This window comes from Oncorhynchus mykiss, chromosome 6 (assembly GCF_013265735.2).
Source record: "Oncorhynchus mykiss isolate Arlee chromosome 6, USDA_OmykA_1.1, whole genome shotgun sequence".
NCBI lineage: Eukaryota > Metazoa > Chordata > Actinopteri > Salmoniformes > Salmonidae > Oncorhynchus > Oncorhynchus mykiss.
The window spans coordinates 93,809,314-93,820,257 of record NC_048570.1 but is presented as its reverse complement, the minus strand read 5'-3'; positions in this window follow the sequence as shown (position 1 = coordinate 93,820,257).

Below are 10,944 nucleotides of genomic sequence, written 5' to 3'. Positions count from 1 at the left end.
GCAGGCTATACTCCCGGCTGGGGGGAACAGAGGGATGATGGGATGGATGACAGAGGAACAGCAGGCTATACTCCCGGCTGGGGGGAAAGAGGGATGATGGGAGGGATGACAGAGGGGCAGCAGGCTATGCTCCCGGCTGGAGGGAACAGAGGGATGATGGGAGGGATGACAGAGGGGTAGCAGGCTACGCTCCCGGCTGGAGGGAACAGAGGGATGATGGGAGGGATGATAGAGGGGTAGCAGGCTACGCTCCCGGCTGGAGGGAACAGAGGGATGATGGGAGGGATGACAGAGGGATGACAGAGGGACAGCAGGCTACGCTCCCGGCTGGAGGGAACAGAGGGATGATGGGAGGGATGACAGAGGGATGACAGAGGGGCAGCAGGCTATGCTCCTGGCTGGAGGGAACAGAGGGATGATGGGAGGGATGACAGAGGGTAGCAGGCTATACTCCCGGCTGCAGCATTCTGATCTGAAGAAGGATACCAGACCTGATGCTAACTCCTACATTGTAAAAAGTGGGATGACACTGTTGTTCATCTGAATTGCTTTTTCTGATTGGTATAATAGAAAATTAGGCTTTGGTTCGTTCAACTTGTTCTATTCTATTTGTCTGAAATCAAATAACACATTTGAGAGATCAGTTTTCTTATTTTTTCGATCTTGTCTCATCGCTGCAACTCCCCAACGGGCTCGGGAGAGGCGAAGGTGCTTCCTCCGAAACATGACCCGCCAAACTACGATTCTTAACACCCGCCCGCTTAACCCAGAATTCAGCCGCACCAATGTGTCAGAGGAAACACCGTTCAACAGACGTCCAGGGTCAGCCTGCAGGCACCCGGCCCACCACAAGGAGTCGCTAGAGCACGATGAGCCAAGTAAAGCCCCGCCGGCAAAACTCTCCCCTAACCCGGACGACGCTGGGCCAAACTCTCCCCTAACCCGGACGACGCTGGGCCAAACTCTCCCCTAACCCGGACGACGCTGGGCCAAACTCTCCCCTAACCCGGACGACGCTGGGCCAAACTCTCTCCTAACCCGGACGACGCTGGGCCAAACTCTCCCCTAACCCGGACGACGCTGGGCCAATTGTACGCTGTCCTATAGGACTCCTGGCCACGGCCGGTTGCGGCACAGCCCGGTCAGCCTCTAGCACTGCGATGCAGTGCCTAAGACCACAGATTTATATAAAAAACGTGTTTGGAGTCATTATTTCATGTTATGGAACCAACTTGTTGTTGTAAATGAGGAAATGTTGTGAATGAGGAAATGTTGTAAATTAGGAAATGTTGTAAATGAGGAAATGTTGTAAATGATGAAATGTTGTAAACAATGAAATGTTGTAAATGAGGAAATGTTGTAAATGATGAAATGTTGTAAACAATTAAATGTTGTAAATTAGGAAATGTTGTAAATGATGAAATGTTGTAAATGAGGAAATGTTGTAAATTATGAAATGTTGTAAATGATGAAATGTTGTAAACAATGAAATGTTGTAAATGAGGAAATGTTGTAAATGATGAAATGTTGTAAATTAGGAGGGCTCAATATATTTTTTAAAGATTAGCCATTGAGGACTAGAATAAATACAGCTTCGCCCGTCATTCAAGAAAGCCAAACACCCTCAAAATGTGTACCTCACATTTCCATATCATATACAGTTGTCAAAGGTTATGATCACTATGTTAGATGTACAGTTACCAGATGACATGGCGTCATACCCTGGGTTGTCCTGAACAGAATGAGCCTGTTTGTTGTATTGTTGAATTGTTGTACACATCTGAATCCATTCTATGCCACCAAAATTACCATCTGCTTCTCTGAATAATATGTATTTTTATTGAACATTTATTTAACTAGGCAAAGTCAGTTAGGAACAAATTATTATTTTTAATGACAGCCTAGGAACAGTGGGTTAACTGCCTTTTTCAGGGGCAGAACAACAGATCAGCTCGGGGATTCGATCCAGCAACCTTTCGGTTACTGGCCCAACACTCTAACCACTAGGCTACCTACCGCCCCACTGAAAGCCTAACACTGTAACATCGTATTTTATAATTTAGCTAGTCATGTTGGCAATAGAACAAGCTTTGAAATTATGCCCACCTGACCCAGATTCCAAATATAATGAACCGTTTTGTGATTGGGTAAACAACAACAGTAATTGTCTAAAGGCAATGATGCAGGGCTGTGTTCCAAAGAAAACAACTACAAGGTCGCCTGCTCTACTTCCTCAACGGCACAGCTAGCAGACCTCAAAAGCACCTTATAGATGACAACGCCTCTTTGACTCATAAACGTCCATTGAAATGACTTAGGAACTGTGTACACTTTGAAGAGGTGTGTGGCCACTTGGAAACACCAGTTAGACCTCTCACTCAAACCCATTTTTCCAAGAATATTCTTATCATTATGTTACTGAATGTATCCAGAGTATTTTCAGATTTCGTTGTGGTGAAAAGTCCAGTCAATGTAAAAGGCACATCAAATCAACAGTGTGATATTTGGATTCGGGTCTTGTGTCAGGTGAACTGTTGTGTCCCCACCTTCAGTCTAGTCATTTCCCCCATTAATCTCCACTGGTCCCTTTTCATTTCTACCGTGAGGTTCCCTATTTCTTCTGTGAGAACCATTTCAATTTAGCGCTATCCGTATAGGAAAATATGTCAAGTGTAAAGGGGTTAAAAGGCAATGTTTTTACTTGAATGGAACACAATTGAATGGAACACAATTGAATGGAACACAATTGAATGGAACACAATTGAATGGAACACAATTGAATGGAACACAATTGAATGGAACACAATTGAATGGAACAATTGAATACATTTGGATAGTGAGAAATCTACGTGGTACAACATGAAAAAATGGGTTGTATATATATATATATACACAGTGTGGCAAAAAATAAAGAAATCTTGCTTGTTTGTAGGTGATCAAATACTTATTTTCCACCATAATTTGCAAATAAATTCATAAAAAATCCTACAATGTGATTTTCTGGATTTTTTCTCCCTCATTTTGTCTGTCATAGTTGAAGTGTACCTATGATGAAAATTACAGCCCTCTCTCATCTTTTTAAGTGGGAGAACTTGCACAATTGGTGGCTGACTAAATACTATTTTGCCCCACTGTGTATATATATATATATATATATATATATATATATATATATATATATTTTATCACTGTTTTTTTTAATCTCCTCGGTGCAATTTTCACAACTCTTACATGTTGACCACACCGCTCGCCTTGCAAAATAAATTTACACATACATGTCCTCAATCATTGCACCCACACTGTTCGCGCACGCCAATGAGTGTCCGCGTTAGCCAGGCGCTAAAATTTTAACTTGGTTCTATTTGTGACACTCAACGCGCTGCAAGTCCGGCGTCTCCCATCTCCTCATTGGTTTTTAGGAGCATATATCCACGTATGTGATTGGAAGATGAACTGAGGTTCACACTCCAGTCCTGTTGGTTGTGGTAATGCACATTAAACTTGGTTGCCATCCGCCATATAATGTCCAAAAAAAGAAGAAGCCTGAAGGAGGAGAGATCACTAGAAACTTGGTTTACCCTTTTATCTGTGGATTAATTGTCAGAATAGAGGACCTTGTGCATTTCAGGTACATTAACAACCAAACGTTTATATCCCTGGACAGAGGAACTGGACAGAGGACTGGACAGAGGAACTCTATCTAGAAGGCCAGCAACCCGGAGTCGCCTCTTCACTGTTGACGTTGAGACTGGACAGAGGAACTCTGACTAGAAGGCCAGCATCCCGGAGTCGCCTCTTCACTGTTGACGTTGAGACTGGACAGAGGAACTCTGCCTAGAAGGCCAGCATCCCGGAGTCGCCTCTTCACTGTTGACGTTGAGACTGGACAGAGGAACTCTGCCTAGAAGGCCAGCATCCCGGAGTCGCCTCTTCACTGTTGACGTTGAGACTGGACAGAGGAACTCTGCCTAGAAGGCCAGCATCCCGGAGTCGTCTCTTCACTGTTGACGTTGAGACTGGACAGAGGAACTCTGCCTAGTAGGCCAGCATCCCGGAGTCGTCTCTTCACTGTTGACGTTGAGACTGGACAGAGGAACTCTGCCTAGAAGGCCAGCATCCCGGAGTCGCCTCTTCACTGTTGACGTTGAGACTGGACAGAGGAACTCTGCCTAGAAGGCCAGCATCCCGGAGTCGCCTCTTCACTGTTGACGTTGAGACTGGACAGAGGAACTCTGCCTAGAAGGCCAGCATCCCGGAGTCGCCTCTTCACTGTTGACGTTGAGACTGGACAGAGGAACTCTGCCTAGAAGGCCAGCATCCCGGAGTCGCCTCTTCACTGTTGACGTTGAGACTGGACAGAGGAACTCTGCCTAGAAGGCCAGCATCCCGGAGTCGCCTCTTCACTGTTGACGTTGAGACTGGACAGAGGAACTCTGCCTAGAAGGCCAGCATCCCTGAGTCGCCTCTTCACTGTTGACGTTGAGACTGGACAGAGGAACTCTGACTAGAAGGCCAGCATCCCGGAGTCGCCTCTTCACTGTTGACGTTGAGACTGGACAGAGGAACTCTGCCTAGAAGGCCAGCATCCCGGAGTCGCCTCTTCACTGTTGACGTTGAGACTGGACAGAGGAACTCTGCCTAGAAGGCCAGCATCCCGGAGTCGTCTCTTCACTGTTGACGTTGAGACTGGACAGAGGAACTCTGCCTAGAAGGCCAGCATCCCGGAGTCGCCTCTTCACTGTTGACTTTGAGACTGGACAGAGGAACTCTGCCTAGAAGGCCAGCATCCCGGAGTCGCCTCTTCACTGTTGACGTTGAGACTGGACAGAGGAACTCTGCCTAGAAGGCCAGCATCCCGGAGTCGCCTCTTCACTGTTGACGTTGAGACTGGACAGAGGAACTCTGCCTAGAAGGCCAGCATCCCGGAGTCACCTCTTCACTGTAGACGTTGAGACTGGACAGAGGAACTCTGCCTAGAAGGCCAGCATCCCGGAGTCGCCTCTTCACTGTTGACGTTGAGAATGGACAGAGGAACTCTGCCTAGAAGGCCAGCATCCCTGAGTCGCCTCTTCACTGTTGATGTTGAGACTGGACAGAGGAACTCTGACTAGAAGGCCAGCATCCCGGAGTCGCCTCTTCACTGTTGACGTTGAGACTGGACAGAGGAACTCTGCCTAGAAGGCCAGCATCCCGGAGTCGCCTCTTCACTGTTGACGTTGAGACTGGACAGAGGAACTCTGCCTAGAAGGCCAGCATCCCGGAGTCGCCTCTTCACTGTTGACTTTGAGACTGGACAGAGGAACTCTGCCTAGAAGGCCAGCATCCCGGAGTCGCCTCTTCACTGTTGACGTTGAGACTGGACAGAGGAACTCTGCCTAGAAGGCCAGCATCCCGGAGTCGCCTCTTCACTGTTGACTTTGAGACTGGACAGAGGAACTCTGCCTAGAAGGCCAGCATCCCGGAGTCGCCTCTTCACTGTTGACTTTGAGACTGGACAGAGGAACTCTGCCTAGAAGGCCAGCATCCTGGAGTCGCCTCTTCACTGTTGACGTTGAGACTGGACAGAGGAACTCTGCCTAGAAGGCCAGCATCCCGGAGTCGCCTCTTCACTGTAGACGTTGACACTGGACAGAGGAACTCTGCCTAGAAGGCCAGCATCCCGGAGTCGCCTCTTCACTGTTGACGTTGAGACTGGACAGAGGAACTCTGCCTAGAAGGCCAGCATCCCGGAGTCGCCTCTTCACTGTTGACGTTGAGACTGGACAGAGGAACTCTGCCTAGAAGGCCAGCATCCCGGAGTCGCCTCTTCACTGTTGACGTTGAGACTGGACAGAGGAACTCTAGCTAGAAGGCCAGCATCCCGGAGTCGCCTCTTCACTGTTGACGTTGAGACTGGACAGAGGAACTCTGCCTAGAAGGCCAGCATCCCGGAGTCGCCTCTTCACTGTTGACTTTGAGACTGGACAGAGGAACTCTGCCTAGAAGGCCAGCATCCCGGAGTCGCCTCTTCACTGTTGACGTTGAGACTGGACAGAGGAACTCTGCCTAGAAGGCCAGCATCCCGGAGTCGTCTCTTCACTGTTGACGTTGAGACTGGACAGAGGAACTCTGCCTAGAATGCCAGTATCCCGGAGTCGCCTCTTCACTGTTGACGTTGAGACTGGACAGAGGAACTCTGCCTAGAAGGCCAGCATCCCGGAGTCGCCTCTTCACTGTTGACGTTGAGACTGGACAGAGGAACTCTGCCTAGAAGGCCAGCATCCCGGAGTCGCCTCTTCACTGTTGACGTTGAGTCTGGACAGAGGAACTCTGCCTAGAAGGCCAGCATCCCGGAGTCACCTCTTCACTGTTGACGTTGAGACTGGACAGAGGAACTCTGCCTAGAAGGCCAGCATCCCGGAGTCGCCTCTTCACTGTTGACGTTGAGACTGGACAGAGGAACTCTGCCTAGAAGGCCAGCATCCCGGAGTCGTCTCTTCACTGTTGACGTTGAGACTGGACAGAGGAACTCTGCCTAGAAGGCCAGCATCCCAGAGTCGTCTCTTCACTGTTTCTTTAAACACTCAACCTTAAGTATTTCACTGTTGGTCTACCCCTGTCGTTTATAAAGCATGTGACAAATAACATTTGATTTGAACTCTTGTGTTTCTAGTGCCGTGTTCTTACCAACTGAGCCACGTACAGGACCAGCACAACACATACGTACAATACAATACTGTAAAATACAAAACACAATTACAATAGAGATGGGGCGGGGCGGCAGTGTAGCCTAGTGGTTAGAGTGTTGGACTGGTAACCAAAAGGTTGCAAGTTCAAATCCCCGAGCTGTCGTTCTGCCCCTGAACAGGCAGTTAACCCACTGTTCCTAGGCCGTCATTGAAAATAATAATTTGTTCTTATTAACTGACTTGCCTAGTTAAATAAAGGTAAAATAAAATAAAAAGAGATGGATGATGTATGATTGTATCATGAAATGTGGTTAAAAGTCATGGAGAAGTCTTGGAAAATGTGTAGGAACCCTTTACAATGATTAATCAGAGGTTAATCTACAGCATAATGCATCATTTGTGTATTTGGGTGAACAGAGTCTAATGGACCTGTTGACAGAGAGGTGCCGGATTCTCGCAGTGACCTTTGAGTATTTTACATGTTGTGGTAAAGTTGTTTCCCGCGGATCACAAGAAGCCAAATGGACACAAACTAAACTAAAAGGCTTTTGAAAATTAAAAAGCTTGTGGCTCGGTTGACATTTCACCATTTCATGTAGTCTAAATAATACCCCTTAAATGTGGTTAAGTCATGGAGAAGTCATGGGGAAAAGTGAATGAACCCTTCACAGTGAATAATCAGAGGTCTCTTTAGCGTAACGTCATTTGTAAATGTCTGTGAATTTGGTCAAATGGAAAAAGACAGCTGATGCACTTCTTTCATCCCAAGTCAAGCAGTGAACAAACCTGTATTTCCAGTTGCAACATATTTCTTTTAACACTCAACTTCCTTTTCCCCTTTGGTTAACCTGAATAAATAACATAAATACATAAGCTACAGTTGTTGTTTTTTTCTCCTTTGGTGCTATTTCACAAGTCTGTGGGGAATTTAAAAACCTTTTAGTACAAACCTCCAAACTAGTAACACTAGGATCTTAATTTGATCAAATCAAATTGCTAAGAACTTAAAGTGTATTTGAGTTTTAAAAAGGGTTCTAAAGTTTGTAATCTTCACTTTTAAAGGTCAAACTTGATTTGCTCTCACACATTTTTTTTATCAACCCCTACAAAAATACACACGGATTATAATCCACATAAATCACATTTCCTGTTGCTGCAGGATTATTTTCCTGCTGTAGCAAAGTGGCTCAAATTAAGATCCTACATCTGATCGCAGCCGGTCTAGCATGTTTTATGGTATGACCCCGGTGCAGACAATGTTGAAGAAACAAAAATGTATTCCTCAAACAAGTGCAAATGACAGGTCAAGGCAAGCAGAGGTCAATAATGCAGAGAGGGTGTAAGGTACAGGACAGCAGGTGGGCTCAGGGTCTGGGTCAGGGTCAGGGTCAGGATAGGCAGAACGGTCAGGGTCAGGATAGGCAGAACGGTCAGGATAGGCAGAACGGTCAGGGTCAGGATAGGCAGAACGGTCAGGATAGGCAGAACGGTCAGGGTCAGGATAGGCAGAACGGTCAGGATAGGCAGAACGGTCAGGATAGGCAGAACGGTCAGGGTCAGGATAGGCAGAACGGTCAGGATAGGCAGAACGGTCAGGGTCAGGATAGGCAGAACGGTCATGGTCAGGGTCAGGGTCTGGGTCAGGATAGGCAGAACGGTCAGGGTCAGGGTCAGGGTCTGGGTCAGAGTCAGGATAGGCAGAACAGTCAGGGTCAGGATAGGCAGAACGGTCAGGGTCAGGGTCAGGGTCTGGGTCTGGGTCAGGGTCAGGATAGGCAGAACGGTCAGGGTCAGGGTCAGGGTCAGGGTCAGGGTCTGGGTCAGGGTCAGGGTCTGGGTCAGGGTCAGGGTCAGGGTCAGGATAGGCAGAACTGGCGGGAGCAGGGAAACAAAACACTGGCAGGTTCTACGAACAAAACAAACTGGCAACAGACAAACAGAGAACACAGGTATAAGTAAGTACACAGGGGATAATGGGGAAGATGGGCGACACCTGGAGGGAGGGTGGAGACAATCACAAAGGCAGGTGAAACAGATCAGAGCGTGACACAGTCTTACATTCAAAACCTTTCATTGTGTATTCATTTTGTTCGTAGACATCTTTCACCACACAACTTTTTATCTAAAATATGTTTACTGTGAATTATAATAATCACCAAAACACAAGTCTGCCAACAGAGTCTTCATGTTCTGTCTGCCCTCCACCATCACCTTAGAGGGCAGTCTGCCAGCAGAGTGCTCATGATCTGTCTGCCCTTCACCATCACCTTAGAGGGCAGTCTGCCAACAGAGTGCTCATGTCTGTCTGCCCTCCACCATCACCTTAGAGGGCAGCCTGCCAGCAGAGTGCTCATGATCTGTCTGCCCTCCACCATCACCTTAGAGGGAAGCCTGCCAACAGAGTGCTCATGTTCTGTCTGCCCAACAACATCACTTTAGAGGGCAGCCTGCCAGCAGAGTGCTCATGTTCTGTCTGCCCTCCACCATCACCTTAGAGGGCAGCCTGTCAGCAGAGTGCTCATGTTCTGTCTGCCCTCCACCATCACCTTAGAGGGCAGCCTGCCAGCAGAGTGCTCATGTTCTGTCTGCCTCCATCATCACCTTAGAGGGCAGCCTGCCAGCAGAGTGTTCATGTTCTGTCTGCCCTCCGCCATCACCTTAGAGGGCAGCCTGCCAGCAGAGTGCTCATGATCTGTCTGCCCTCCACCATCACCTTAGAGGGCTGCCTGCCAACAGAGTGCTCATGTTCTGTCTGCCCTCCCCCATCACCTTAGAGGACAGCCTGCCAGCAGAGTGCTCATGTTCTGTCTGCCCCCACCATCACCTTAGAGGGAAGCCTGCCAGCAGAGTGCTCATGTTCTGTCTGCCCTCCCCCATCACCTTAGAGGACAGCCTGCCAGCAGAGTGCTCATGTTCTGTCTGCCCCCACCATCACCTTAGAGGGCAGCCTGCCAGCAGAGTGCTCATGTTCTGTCTGCCCTCCACCATCACCTTAGAGGGCAGCCTGCCAGCAGAGTGCTCATGTTCTGTCTGCCCCCACCATCACCTTAGAGGGCAGCCTGCCAGCAGAGTGCTCATGTTCTGTCTGCCCTCCACCATCACCTTAGAGGGCAGCCTCCCAGCAGAGTGCTCATGATCTGTCTGCCCTTCACCATCACCTTAGAGGGAAGCCTGCCAGCAGAGTGCTCATGTTCTGTCTGCCCTTCACCATCACCTTAGAGGGCAGCCTGCCAGCAGAGTGCTCATGTTCTGTCTGCCCTCCACCATCACCTTAGAGGGCAGCCTGCCAGCAGAGTGCTCATGTTCTGTCTGCCCCCACCATCACCTTAGAGGGCTGCCTGCCAACAGAGTGCTCATGTTCTGTCTGCCCTCCCCCATCACCTTAGAGGGCAGCCTGCCAGCAGAGTGCTCATGATCTGTCTGCCCTCCACCATCACCTTAGAGGGCAGCCTGTCAGCAGAGTGCTCATGTTCTGTCTGCCCTCCACCATCACCTTAGAGGGCAGCCTGCCAGCAGAGTGCTCATGTTCTGTCTGCCCTCCACCATCACCTTAGAGGGCAGCCTGCCAGCAGAGTGCTCATGTTCTGTCTGCCCTCCACCATCACCTTAGAGGGCAGCCTCCCAGCAGAGTGCTCATGATCTGTCTGCCCTCCACCATCACCTTAGAGGGAAGCCTGCCAGGAGAGTGCTCATGTTCTGTCTGCCCTCCACCATCACCTTAGAGGGCAGCCTGTCAGCAGAGTGCTCATGTTCTGTCTGCCCTCCACCATCACCTTAGAGGGCAGCCTGCCAGCAGAGTGCTCATGGACTGGAAGGGTAAAGGATCATCTGCTCTGCTCCTGCCTGATTAATAATTTCTCCGGTACTTAAAATAGTTACCAGAAATGATCAGGTAATACAATGTATATATTGTGAAGTGCTGCTTATGAGGGTATAGAATACTATAGAATCCTTCTAGAAACAGAACTGCACTTGAGTTGTTTGCTAGCAACTTAGCAGCACTTTGCTTATCTGCTTATCTTTTGCCTAATGGCTTCACGCACGTACGAACACGTGCGCACGCACGCGCGCGCACACACACACACACACACACACACACACACACACACACACACACACACATCTCTATAAGAGGAAGTATGAGACAAGGTCTCCCGTTGCAGTGAAAAATGAGATGAAGGTGTGGCCTTCCAGCAGGTAGAGACCAGGGCACCATGGTTACCTAGAAGGATTTACATGTTCCCCACGTCAATAGTGGAGAGCTCTAGAGACAATA